The sequence below is a fragment of the Pleurodeles waltl genome, chromosome 6, assembly GCF_031143425.1.
Source record: "Pleurodeles waltl isolate 20211129_DDA chromosome 6, aPleWal1.hap1.20221129, whole genome shotgun sequence".
In the NCBI taxonomy this organism is placed as follows: domain Eukaryota; kingdom Metazoa; phylum Chordata; class Amphibia; order Caudata; family Salamandridae; genus Pleurodeles; species Pleurodeles waltl.
The window spans coordinates 628451502-628465571 of record NC_090445.1 but is presented as its reverse complement, the minus strand read 5'-3'; the positions used below and the strand labels follow the sequence as shown (position 1 = coordinate 628465571).

General features: G+C 43.4%; 1 protein-coding gene across 2 annotated transcripts in view; it reads left to right on the top strand.

Moving 5' to 3' along the window:
* TSPAN2 (tetraspanin 2) overlaps positions 1 to 14070 on the top strand; it is a 716196-nt gene that overhangs the window by 612658 nt on the left and 89468 nt on the right. The window lies entirely within an intron of this gene.

The following is a 14070-nucleotide window of genomic DNA, read 5'->3' as shown; positions in this document are numbered from 1 at the left end:
GTCTCGTAGGGCAGACAGTGTGTATTCCGAGGGTGCTGGGAGCACCCTCTGTGCGATGGCATTGGCCATTGGCGAGGCTCCAAGGCCAATGCTGCCACACGGTTTCCACTGGGCTGACCAGTGGAAACCTCAGATTTCTGAGTTTTTCGCTGGTCAGCCCATTGGAAACCTTGTAATGGGCAATAGGGGAAGACCACCAGCTTCACGGTGATCTACTCTACTTGGGGCTGGAAGGCCGATGGTCAGTCCGTCAACCTCGTTATTAGGTATTTTGGACCTCAATACAAGGCTGGCGGCTTTAAGACCGCCAGCCTCGCAGTGGGAGTCAGGACCGCCGCTGCCATGGCAGTCCAACCTCCACATTAAGACCTTAGCAGTTAGACCGCCAGGGTACCTCCATCACTGCCGGGATGGCGGTGGCGGTGGCGTAGTTCGCAATCAGCCAGGGCGGCGCTGCATGCACCACCGCCCTGCAGATTACGACCTCATTCTCCACCAGCCTTTTCATGGCAGTTTTACCGCCATGAAAAGGCTGGCAGAGAACAGATGAAAGGGGCCACAGGGGGCGTCCCTGCACTGCCTATGCACTTGGCATGGACAGTGCAGGGTTCACCCTGCCCAGCACCATCGCAGTGTTCGCTGTCTGCAGTGCAAACAGTGAACATTGCGAAGGTGCTGGTGGACCCTGCAGCAGCAGCTTTGCCACCTGCTCGATTAAGAGCAAGAGACAATGCTGCCACCTTTTTTCCGGTACGCTTACAGGTGGAAACCGAGGTTTCTACCCGGCAGCCTGGCAGGAATCATCTAATAGGTCTGGCGAAGTGATGTAATATGTGAGATTGTGTGAGGCCGTAAGCAGTGAATGGTGTGGGGAGAAAGTTCTGCTAATACATATATGTATATATTCACTGAAAAAACAAAGTTAATAGGGACGTTATATTTTGGAAATAGAATTAAAAAAACATAGACATTCACTTAAAAAAAAACAAAGATTACAGAGATGTTATAGTTAGGCTCACATTTTAAACGTACAGAAACATAAAAAGTCACCTGATTAAGTAACTATAACTCATGTCCTAAGTTAACTATAACTGAAGTCTCTGCCATGCTCAGTTTTTTCATTAAAACTTTTACTGCAAATATTACATTAAATTATCAATCATGTTATCAAGGATGTTATTAGTGCTGTAATTTGTGGGGTAATTATCAGTGCATGGAGAGGTTACAAGTTATATGAACCTGCTCCCGCACACAATTATATGTTTGCCCCAGGGAGGTGGCAGTCTTCTGGGCTGGGGGGGGTCCGTGCCCCCCTCATCTATTTAGTTTGAAGCCCTGAGGAGTTGGCAGTCCCTGGTGTTGCAGGTGGGGGGCACAAAGCCCTCCCACATTCAGTTTGTTTAAAGCCACAGGGAGGTGGCCTCCACACTATTTTTTTCAATGGCCTGAGGAGGTGATGGTCAGCAGGGCAGCTGGGGGCCACGCGGGCCGCCCACACTCATTTTTTCAATGGCCCTGGGGACATGGCGGTTCCTGTGACTGCAGGAGTGTGGGTACCTCCCCAAGCACATAATGAGTTTAGCCACGTGGAGATGTAGGTCCCCAGGGCTGCAGGGGGGCTGGCTGCCCCCACATTTGATAAAGGATTAGCCCCGGGTAAGTGGAGGTTCCTGATGCTGCGGTGGAGCCTGTTGCCCCCCCGCCCCCCATATTCAAAGTTTCAATGCCTCAGGGACCTGGGCTACCCGGGGGCTGCATTTAAACAAGTACAGTGATTTAAAAAATATATTTTGGCAGATCTGCGAATCTGCTGTGTCTCCTGCTGAAAATGTTTTTAAAAAATGCTTTTTTGCTCTGCGGGTGGTCCCTCTGTGAACCCTGCACCAGAACTAAGGGGTCAAGGTGTCACTACTGTGGCACCTTGTCTTAATTCTAATCTTTTATTCTGTGACAAGGATGAAGCCGAATCCCAACATGGCTGCCAACACTTCCTTGTTGAAGTGTTGGCAGCCAATCACATCTCAGTAGGGGATCAGGAGGGTTTGCAGAGCCTTCGCGTTGCTATGGATACAAATTTGTTTTTTCTTTAATTTCTCAAAAGCTACCAAACGGATTTACACCAAATCACAAAAAAGTCACTTTCTGGACCAAGAGCTACCTTTCCGCCAAATTTGATGTAATTCCATCCAGTGATGCAGGAGCTATTCCTGTTCAATGTCCCTACGGAATAATGCGTGGGGAAAAAGCATTTTGGAACCCTCCTTTTTCTCGGCCCCGCTTGACGGATCACCCCGAAACTTTCCAGACAGGCACTGAAGTGAGTGTTATATTCTTTTCAAAACTTTTGTGAAGGTTCATCAAACTGCACCAAAGTTACTAGCAAAAAAGAAAACACTTTTTCTATAGAAACTAGGTCCGAACTATAACTACCTAGTGGCAACCAAACATAAACCTATTAACAGTTCAATTACAAAACATTAAATAAATTACCAAATATAGGAAATATACCAAAAAAAGACATTTACAAAAGTATTATAAATATGTAAACAAATTAACTAAATTAACACATAATATAAAGATATAAAGTTAACAAATAAACAAATAACAATAAAACATATATTAAACAAATACCAGGAAAAGTATTGGACTCTATGAATATTTGGTAAACTGGTTCCACTCCAATTTATGCAATAGTAGTGAAAGTGTAGGACTTTGGATGGGTAACATTTATTATTCCCTCTTTGGAGGGGTTAGATTTATTATTTGAACTCCAAACAGCACAACGGGAGGGAAACTGTTTGACTTCGGAGGGGTTCAATTTACTATTGCTACTTCAGTCTAAGTAGTAAACAGGGAACGTGTTGGACTTTGTTGGGTTAAGGTTTACTATTCCTACTTAAGTCTGTGCAGCAGTAGGTAAATCCTTGGACTTTGTATTGGTTAAATGTACTAAGTCCCACTCCAGTCTAAGCAACAGTAGGGAAAGCAATAGATTTTGGAGGGGTTTGATTTCGTATTTCCACTCCAGTCAGCACATCAGTAGGGAAAGTATTGGACTTTGGAAGAGTTTAATTTACTATTCCCACTCCAAACAACAGAATAGTAGGAAAAGTGTTGGACTTCAGAGGGGTAAGACACACTATTCACACTTCAGTCTGTACAACAGTAGGGAAAAGCTTTGAGATTTGGTGGGCGAAGATTTACTATTCCCACTTCAATCAGAAAAACAGTAGGGAAAGGATCGGGCTTCAGAGGGGTTAGATTTACTATTCCCACTCTAAAGCACACAATAGTAGGGAAAGTGTTGGACTTCGGAGGGGTAAGATTTACTTTCCCATTCCAGACTGTGTATCAGTAGGAAAACGATGAACTTCAGGAGGGTAAGATTTATCATTCCCACTCCAGTCTGTGTAACAGTGAGGAAAGTACTTCACTACAAACTCATTACACATTTTATTAGCCCTATTAATTTAGGAAAATATGAAACCCTTATTATAAACCTTATTTGAATAACACAGTTATATATTTAAAAATGTTAAAACGATTTACATAATTAATAAGCAATTAAATGATTAGTTATTAAGTAAAAATAGTTAATTATTATTTAATTAACTTCTCATCCTATATCCCTACAAACCTAGCAAACCCCCTAAAATGTAGCTACAATAAATAAGTATATCACAATTTACGTAATCGATAATCAATTAAATAATAAATTAACAGTTGATAGTTAATTGTTAATTATTACTTAACTTGTGTAGGAAGCTGGTTCTTTATATAGTGGACCAAAATGAAGTACACTGTGTAAAGAGTCCAAGCAAACCTGAGAGGAATTACACAGGCACAAATGATACCCCAGATGCTCTATTTTGTGGTAGTGTGGGCAAGCAGTTAGGCTTGTCAGAGAGTAGTGCGTAGTGCTAAACATTTATTGAACACACAAAGGCAGTAAGCAAGACACACAGTCAATGAAGAAATCCAATACCAATCTGTAAAAATTACACATATTATTATATAAAGTTTGATACCAAGATCATCAGAATCGGGTGAGTACTTTTTGAATTATGAATTTTTACAGTCTTTAAAAGTTGATAGTGCAAATATTTTAGTGGTAATGTTATCCCTTGCGGGGAAAACATATACTGTATATTGCTGCTCAGCAGCAACTTGCAGGACCCATCTTCTGGAGTTAAGGTAAGTATGGGGCAAGGTCCAAGGCAGCACCAACAGGTCTCATCGGGAGGCATTGAGGCATCCAGGTGCAGAGGTCCTTTTGAGCCAAGAGTGCCCTAATGTTATCCTATGGGAAAGAAACAGACACTGCATATAAGTACTTAGCAATGGCTTACAGGACTGTTCTTCTTGGCTTGAGATAAGTATGGGCCAGCTCCAAGGTCACACCAACGGTCCACCTCGGGAGGGCTCTGGGGGTCCGAGTGCAGTGGTATATTACTGCATCAGGCGTTCCTATTCACTTCAATGGAGATCAGTCCGTCAGAAAGATGCTGCAAGCATGGTCTGGGTGGCCAGTCCGGGTGAACCCACAAAGGGGCTGAACCCTTGAGATCCTTAGCCATGTAGGGACACCATGCGCCCACTTCTCCTCAGGCTTTCGGGTTTGGGTGCAGTGGTGTCTTTTGCCATCAGGTTCCAGTGCAGTGGATAATCGCCATTGGAGGGGGCCTGCAAAAAGAGACTGCAGGCAGCAGTGGGAAGTCCACTGTTGGAAAACTCAAGATGGGCTTTGGCTCTGGAGGATCTGGGGAACACACTGGTATCATTGGCCCACTTCAGCTCAGGCTAGGGGGCACGGGTGCAGTGGTGCTGTCCGGTGTCAGGTTTTGGCTGTCTGGAGTCCTCGTGAGTATTCTTTGGTGCCCACAGGGTGCAGAGAACCAGCTCTGCTGCTCTGCTACTCCACTACTCTGCTACTCCACTGGAGATCCTGGTTACTTTTTGAAGTGCTGGCAGTCCTCCCAGGCTTTTGTAGGCAGAGCAGCTGCAGTCATCTTTGACGCAATTGTCAAGGACAGCAGACAGGCTAGCAGGGTTGGGGCTGAGTCCGTTGCTGCTCCTCAGATCTTGCTTTTCATGGCTCTTTGAGTCCTTCTTCTTTCATAGTCCAGAAAATCTAAGGTCCTGGTATCAAGGGGTCTCCTAAATTCTGAATTTAGGGGTGTTAAGGGGACTAAAGGATAGTAGCCAATGAGCTACTTAACCTGGGGTCACTATGCTCCCTAGATGACCACTTTCTTTGGGGAGTGGGCAAAACTCTTTCCCAGAATTCCTAATTCCACCACACAGAAGATGGTGGAACTCCTAAGGTTGTGTTCCTTTCAGGCTAGTCATCCTAGAGGTGTGCCCAGCCTGCAACTGCAACACACTTGCTGCATAGCTAAATTTCCCACCTGTCCAGGGTGCTAAATGGGCTCTGGGGTAGGGAGGTCGCATATCCCTTCTGACGGAAGCCATATCTGCATACCAAGGGTGGTAGGCTTCGAAGCGCCCCTGCCTTGAATTGAAGATTTGCAGGGATTGGGAGGGGTGTATTAACACTCCTGCCAAAGTAGGCTTTGTTCTTGATGGCCTGAGAGCAAATGCTCTCACCCTTGGGGGGTGGAGGGGGAAAAACCTGTCTGTTAGTGGCAGACTGGTGGAAACTAGTTAGTCAGCCCACCAGCAGTTGGTAGGTTTTCAGGGGGCACCTCTAAGGTGCCCTCTGGGTGCATGTATTAATAAATCTATTACTGGAATCAGTGAGGGTTTATTTTTACGAGATGTTTGATACCAAACATCCCTATTTTCAGTGAAGCCATCATGTAGCTGGGAAACTTGTATTGACCAGTGTCCAGCACATGTAGTTAAAATGGCTTCCCTATTCACTTACTATGGGCCGAATTATGAGTTCAGTCGTCGAACCGCCAGAACTTCAACATGGCAGTGGGGAGGTGGTTGCTAAGCCAGTAACCTCCCCACCACCATATTACAATGTTTCTGTCGGGCTGGCTGGCGGAAACAGTGCAACAGCATTGGCTTCAGCTCTCAGAGAGAGCCAAGACCAATGAGCCACACACAGCACACTCAGAATGTGCACTATCTGCCTTGGCAGACAGTGCTCATTCTGAGTGTGCTGACAGGAGGACCCCTGCACTGCCCAGGACATGGTTGTGGGCAGTGCAGGGGCCCCCGTGGTCTCAACTCTGCCATTTGACGAGCCTTTTCATGGCGATGGATTGGCAGAAAGGAAAGTTATGCACCGCTGTGGCTGACCATGACTTTCACCCAAAGCCAACCCTGGTTCTCTGATTCTCGTGGTGGCGGCGGTGTGCATGCGGTCCAACCACCAGCATCATAATGTGGAGGTCTGGCCGCCAAGGTTGCAGTGCCTGACCACCACCACAGGTACAGCGGTCCATGGACTGACTTGTTCCTAATGAGGCCCTATGCCTAAGACTCGACGAAGATATAGTAGGGGTATTATTGCTTATACAAATATGCCCTCACCTGTAATATAATGAACTCTGCCTTATGGCCATAAGGCCTGCTGTAGGGGTGACCTACAAGTATTGTAGGCAGTGTTAGGGGACTAGGCACACAAGTGTGTGCCATGTCGTGTTTTCACTTTTTGGAACACCTTGTCATGCAGCCTTCAGTGGCCGTCTATATGAGTTTGGTGCTGGGTCCCTTACAGCAGCACATGGGTGATCCTCATTAGTACCCCTGTCCATGTACCAGAGGCACCATTTACTAGGAACTCACAGAGATGCTAAAAGCCCTGGCCACTTGGGGATCAAGTCACCAGGTATCTTGTTTTGGGGAAGGAACACTGGCACTGGGGACATGGTTAGCAGGAACCCAGTGCACTTCAGCCGAAGTTGCATTGCAAAATGGGCAAAAATTGTGAGGCTTCTACAACCGGAACCCATTTTTCTTTAACTTCCCATCCAATCCCCCTACAAACCTAGCAACCTGCATCTAAAAAATGACTAAAATAAATAAGTATAGCATAAGTTACAAAATTGATAATCAATTAAGTACTCTATTAGCGATTAATAATTGATATTATTTGAAATATAACTAAAACAATTATTACACAATATAAATCAATCAAATATTTCTTAATAAATTAATAATTGTTAAATATTACTCAACTAACCTCCTACCTTATACCGGTACACACCTTGCAACCTGCAACTAAAATGTAACTCAAATAAGTATAGCACAGTTTACATAATTGATAATCAATTAAACAACAATTATCAGTTAATCATTTATTAATCATTACTTAATTATTTTCCCACCCTATACTCTAAATACCCGAGTAGCCCACACCTAAAACAGAATAAAAATATAGTATTTATTACACAATTTACATGATTAATAATCAATTAAATAATTATTAATAAAATAATATTTGTCAACTTTTTCACCCTATACCCCTACAAATCTAGCAACCCACACCTAAAATATAACTAAAGTAAATCAGTATTGCATAGTTTACAAAATTAATATCAATCACAGAATTAATTAAAAATGAAATGCTTAATTAACTCCTGTTAGAAATGGGATCTCTGGTTGGCAGTCAGTTTGCACTCTGTCCAAGCAGGGACACTCACTCTAGTCAGGGTAAAGGAGAATCACCCTCAGTTAAGCCTCGCTCATCCCCTTGGTAGCTTGGCACAAGCAGGCAGGCTTAGCTTCAGAAGCAATGTGTAAAGTAATTGTACCAACACACACAGTAATACAGTGAAAACACTACAGAATGGACACCAGTTTAGTAAAATAGGTAATATTTATCTAAATTAAACAAGACCAGAACTACAAAAATCTAACATACACAAGTCAAGATATGAATGTTAAAAAGAATAAGAGTCTTAATCCTGAGAAAAAAGTGAGAATGCTATTGTTACACAAAGTACCTGGTTAGCGTAAAAAATAAAGCAGCATGGGCGAGCGTGCATCGAAAAAGGCACAGCAATGCGTTGATTTCTCACTCGCAAGCAAGATCGTGCGTCATTCCTTCACTGGTTGGGTTGGCGTGCGCCGTTCCTCTCTGCCACAAGAGAGCAATGCGTTGATTCGCAGATGGGCACCTCGGGTCCGGGCAGGCTTTACCTTGATTTTTCACACCCAGCGATGTTGCGTCAAAATCAGGTCGCACGGTGTCAGGAAACCGCGCTGCATGGAGCTTGTGTTGTTATCATTAGCCGCTAGCGGGTGTTGCATGTTGTTTGTCCAGCTGCAATGCATTGAACTCCCAGCTGCGATGCGTCAATCTCCCAGCCGCGATGCAGTTGGAGCGTTTATTTTAACCGCGAAGCCGGCGGTGCGTCATTTATGTGCCGCGTTGCAGATGATGCGTCAAGTTTCCCTGCACGGCAGTCTGTGTGTGGATTTCTGTCCTTTTCCACTAACTTCACCTCCAAGGGCCCAGAGAAAGTTTAAGGCACCATGTGGCAGGGCAGGACTCTCAGCAGAGAGTCCAGGTGCTGGCAGAGAGAGGTCTTTGATGTCTCTGAGACTTCAACATCAGGAGGCAAGCTCAGTTCAAGCCCTTGGAGATTCTTCACCAGTGGGAAGTCACACAAAAGTCAGTCTATGTCTTCTTCCAGGTAGAAGCTACTGAAGGCCAACCCAGCAAAGCACAGTCACAGACAAAGGGGCAGTACTCCTCCTCCAGCTCTCCAGTTCTTCTCCTTGGCAGAGGTTCCTCTTGGTTCCAGAAGTAATCCGATTTTCAGGGGTTTTGGGTGCAATACTTATACCCCTTTCTGCCTTTGAAGTTGTCCTACTTCAAAGGAAAGTATCTGTTGCTCACAAGATCCTGACTTGCCCAGGCCAGGCTCCAGACACACACCAGGGGGTTGGCGACTGCATTGTGAAAGGGCAGGCACAGCCGATTCAGGTGTAAGTGACCACTGCTCCCTCTACTCTAGTACAGATGGCTTATCAGGATATGCAGGCTACACCCCAGATCTCTTTGTCTCACTGTCTAGAGGGGATTCACAAACAGTCCAAATGTCAAACTGACCCAGACAGGCAATCCACAAACAGGCAGAGTCACATAATGATTTGAGCAAGAAAATGCCTACTTTCTAAAAGTGGCATTTTCAAACTAACAATCTAAAAATCAACTTCACTAAAAGCTGTATTATTAAATTGTGAGGTCAGAGAGCCCAAACTCCATCAGTCTATCTGCACCCAATGAGAATCTGCACTTTAATAATATTTAACGGCAGCCCTCATGTTAACCTACGAGAGGGATAGGCCTTGCAACAGTGAAAACTGAATTTAGCAGTATTTCACTGTTAGGACATGTAAAACACATCAGTACATGTCCCACCTTTAACATACACTGCACCCTGCCCATGGGGCTACCTAGGGCCTACCTTAGGGGTGCCTTACATTTAAAGAAAAAAAATCTTTATTGCCATTTTGTCTACAATCATACATCAACATACACCTATGGGCAGTGTAAAGGGACAGTACATCATTGAGGATGTTCGCGTACAGAGGAATGCGTGATCTTTGTATATTTGTAGTATCGCAGGATAAGCCAATAAGACACAACACAACATAGAACATTATTACATAGCTTCAATGTTACTATGATATAAAACAAAAGAAACCATCTGGGCAGCGTGGTATATCACCTATAATATAAATGTAGTAGGATTCAGAGCGAGAAAACAAAATGAGGGAGGGGGGTTCTACTCGCTGAGAGGGAGCCCTGGGGTTAGGGAGATATCCCCGAGTGATGTAGCACACATGTCATGAAGTTGTGTGTAGCTATCTTAATGGTCACTGTAAAAGCCTCAAAAAAGAACATAAATAATCATCAAAATATGAGCGGTGTCAACCGTGTCATAATGTCAGGCGTCCACCGGTGGGTGTAACTTATTATGCAGGCGGATAGTGTAAAGATCCCATGTCGCATTGGCGGTGTCACCACCACGTTGCCAATAGTCAGTAACCATGACTTTAGCTTCTGTTAAAACCCATTTGAGAGTAACTGGCAGCCTGTGATCTATTTTAGGGGGGTGAGGTGCCTTCCAGTGCATGGAGATTAGGCGCTTATAGAGCACTGCCGCAAGACCAGTGAATTTCAAGTAGTATTTATTATGTTTTGTTTGTAGCAATATTCCGAGAAGACAAGTAAGTGGGGTTGGTGGGCTATGGACCTCTAAGATCTCGGATATCGATGACATATTGCTAATTTGGCAAGGCCAGAAGGATCTTCTCAACCAATTCTTACAGACACTAACACCCAATAGATGTGGCATTGAGGTCACATATCAAATCTCCAACTCCTCAGTGGAATACCTTGATCTCTTGATTTTCATCCAAGACAATAAACTACAGACCAGGTTTTTTCGGGAAAAACAGCGGCTAACTCAAATCTGCATGCAACCAGTTGCCATCCTCCCAGCACCATCCGTAATATTCCCCAAGGTGAATACAGGAGAGCTAGACTGAACTGTACCAACACACCTGATTATGAAATCACTTCTACCCAAATGACTGAGAGACTGACAGCCAGGGGATACAACCGCAATTCACGTAAGATCACGAAGGATAAACTGAGAGATATGGATCGTAACAAGATGCTAAATAAACCTCAACACACCAGTAAGAACTCCATCATTCGGTTCATCACAGAGTTTCACAATGGCCATCACCTCATTCGAAAACGTTTGAGAAAACATTGGTACCTACTACAGAACAATCCTTCCATTAATTAACATATAACCAATTACCCCCAAATAGGTTTCAGACGGGCTCCCAACCTAAGAGACAAACTATGCTCATCTTTCTTCCACGTGAAGTCACCCCCAAAACCAAAAGGTTTCTATACCTGCAGCAAATGTTCCATTTGTAAGCTGGGCCTTTCCACATCTAGCATAGTCATTATAAATAATCACAGCCACCACATTAATGATTTCATAAATTGTGAAAGTTCTAATGTTATCTACGCAATCTGGTGCTCCTGTAATCAAGCCTATATAGGCAGCACTACCCGTTCACTCAAAACTAGGATCCAAGAACATTACTGCAACATACAGAAACTGGATATGAAGGCACCATTAGTAGAACATTTTTCTGAATTCCACCCTCATCAACGTACCTTTACTTTCAGTGGTCTTCAACTAATTACAGCATCCCCAAGAGGTGGGAACTTACTTCTACGACTGCGCCAGGAGGAAAGTCGTCTGATAATTCGATATGACACAGTGAATAATGGACTTAATAAAGATCATGAGTGGCATTTTTGGCTTATGTAAAAAAATTTGGTTATGTATTGTTACCTTCTGGTGATTTTTCTTGCCAGACAGGACACCTTTCCCATTTTCTTATTCAAATTACACATTTCTGTTGCCGTTGTTTTTCTTCATGTTTTAACCAATTAGTAATTTGGTATCAATATCTCTGATGTATTTCGCTTATTGTATCACATTTCTTTCTTTAATAGCTTCTATTTTACCGGTGTTCCTCCCTCTTGACAAGAGGGTCACAACAAGACTGTTTGTTTTTGAGTAGTCCGGGGTTTTAGTGTGTATATTAGTCTTTCAATACCAGGTTAATTTCAAACCTGGCTTCAACTCAAGAGATAGTATAACTATTATTATTATTTTTTACTATGAAATATCTTTTACTCATATCTCATTTTAACATTTTCAATGCTCACTACCCCTTCTTCTTTTTTTCCTTTTTCTCCCTGTTTTTTCTATTTTCCTGTCCTTTTCCCCGTCAGCACCTCCGACGAAGGTAAAACACAAGAAACAAGATGGCACCGCCCATTACCCAAGTCCAAGATGGCGCCGCCCATCTTTGTTTTCAATAGTTCTTTCTCTTTGTCCACACCTCATTGATAACATCGAGGTAGGACACTCAGCATATCGTAACGCTTTATAAACGCAGAGCGAGTTCGGCGCGTCCGCCTCCTTTTTATAAAATGATGGCGACGGACGGGATTGTTTTACTATCAAATTGCACCGACTTCACACAGGTGAGATTGGGGCTTTGATCCAGTACCCCCTTTGTTTAATCACATGCAGCCATTATTAGCCTCATGTTTCGGGTTGGTCTCGACATCTCAATTCTTAATATTTTGGTGTTACATACCGACCTCTTGTAGTATCCCGCATTGCTATTAGCTCTCCAAATAGGAGCAAAGCTTTACTTGTTACTACATTATTCCTTTAAGGACATTAACAGTGCTCTCCCAACATATTTTGTTTCAATCATGAAGGGCTCACCAGTAATGTTTTCCTTCGAGTGATTTTGGGTCACGTTTGTGTTTTGTTAAGATTTTCGTACTTCCTATAGAAATGAACTTTCTTATCTTAATAAGGCAGCTAATATGAGGTATCACTTCTTTGTCTGCTTTCCAATAATGATATTTTTCTTTCACCATTAATGATATTGTCAAACTTTACCTTAAATGTTACATGTCGACTTTATTTATTTATTTTTTACAGATAATAGACTGTTTTGCAAGTTGCATTTTGTTTACATGGTATGTTTGAAGTTACATGTTGTGTTTTAAATCCTTTTCATTAAGGTCACTTTTCTCTAGTGCAACACCAATTGGCATATTTATCTCCTTCCTCTCTCCCCCTCTTCGCACTGGGTAATAGGTACTTCTAACTTTGTTTCTCAAGTGAATTGCTTGATGTTTTCTCTGGTCACATTCCCTTTAATAACCAGCAGGTGATTTATATCTCTCTTAGCCTGCAAGGATACAAGCATAAGCACTTGTAATTACTATTCTTTAATTAGTTTACTCTCTAACTCTCTTGCATTTCTTACCCTTTTGCACCACTATGCACTTGGTTAAAGTGTTCTTGAGAATTAAATCTTGCTGCACGATTTCGGGCTTCCACATTGTGGTGTTGCTTTCCTTTATTATCTTCTCTCATTCAATACAATCAGACTTTTTTCTAGTTGAATGTCGTTTTTCCTTTTTTACAGCCTTGAGAAAGCCCTGGCGTACGCGCCTTGGGGCGAAACACGTGTTGGCTGACCCTCCGTTTCTTCTGAAGAACCTATCCTGCTTTATCTCAACTGGATGCTATTTGTCTTCTAAAATAAAGAAATCAAAATTCCCATTGGAGCAACAAAGGCTCTTTTTCATTATTTTTACACAAATCTAATTGAACCCATTGCATATTGACTTTAAAAAGACTTTTTAAGTGGGATCTTACCTTCTTTTCATCCATGGAGATTAGGCGCTTAGGGAGCACTGTCGCAAGATCAGTGAATTTCAAGTAGTATTTATTGCGTTTTGTTTGTAGCAATATTCCGAGAAGACAAGTAAGTGGGGTCGGTGGGCTATGGACCTCTACGATCTCGGATATCTGTGTCATGACCTCAGTCCAAGCCTGCAACAATGGTGGACATTCCCATACCATGTGTATACAAGTGGCAAGTTCAAGGTTACATCTAGAGCATCTAGGACACATTCCTGGGAACATTGTTTTGAGCCGGCAGGGTGTAAGGTAAGCCTGGTGTACATAATTAAATTGTGCATATTTCAAACGTGTATTCCAAGAAACCTGCTTAACCTGCACGAGGGCGATAGCCCATTGTGTGGTGGTGAGCTCTATATTTAGGGAGTCCTCCCAGCATACCCTGCTCTGAGATGGGCGGATTACCTTTCCCAGGAAAAAGTGCCTTATATAGGGCCGATATATAGCTCTATGGTCTAAGTGATGCACTGTAGCCCTGCATGTACTTGAGGTTCCGATGTTCCTGGGGGCCATATGTTAACCATTTTCACCCTGATGGCTGAGTAAGCAAGAAAGAGGCCTGCCCCACGTCATGTTGCTCCTGGAGGTCTAGGAAGGAGAGTAAGGCACCGTCATGATACAGATCGCCTAAGTGTGTCAGTCCAGCCTTCCTCCATTGGACGGAGTTATGTATGCCCAACAGGCTACTTATGACTGGTAGGTCCCATAAAGGTAATTCCGGTACATAAGGAAGTGGTGCCCGTCGGACGTTTAGGTAGAGTGTCCAGAGGAGCTTGGCTGTGCGCAGCAGCAGCCCAGGATTGTAGTCCTGCCCATCCTG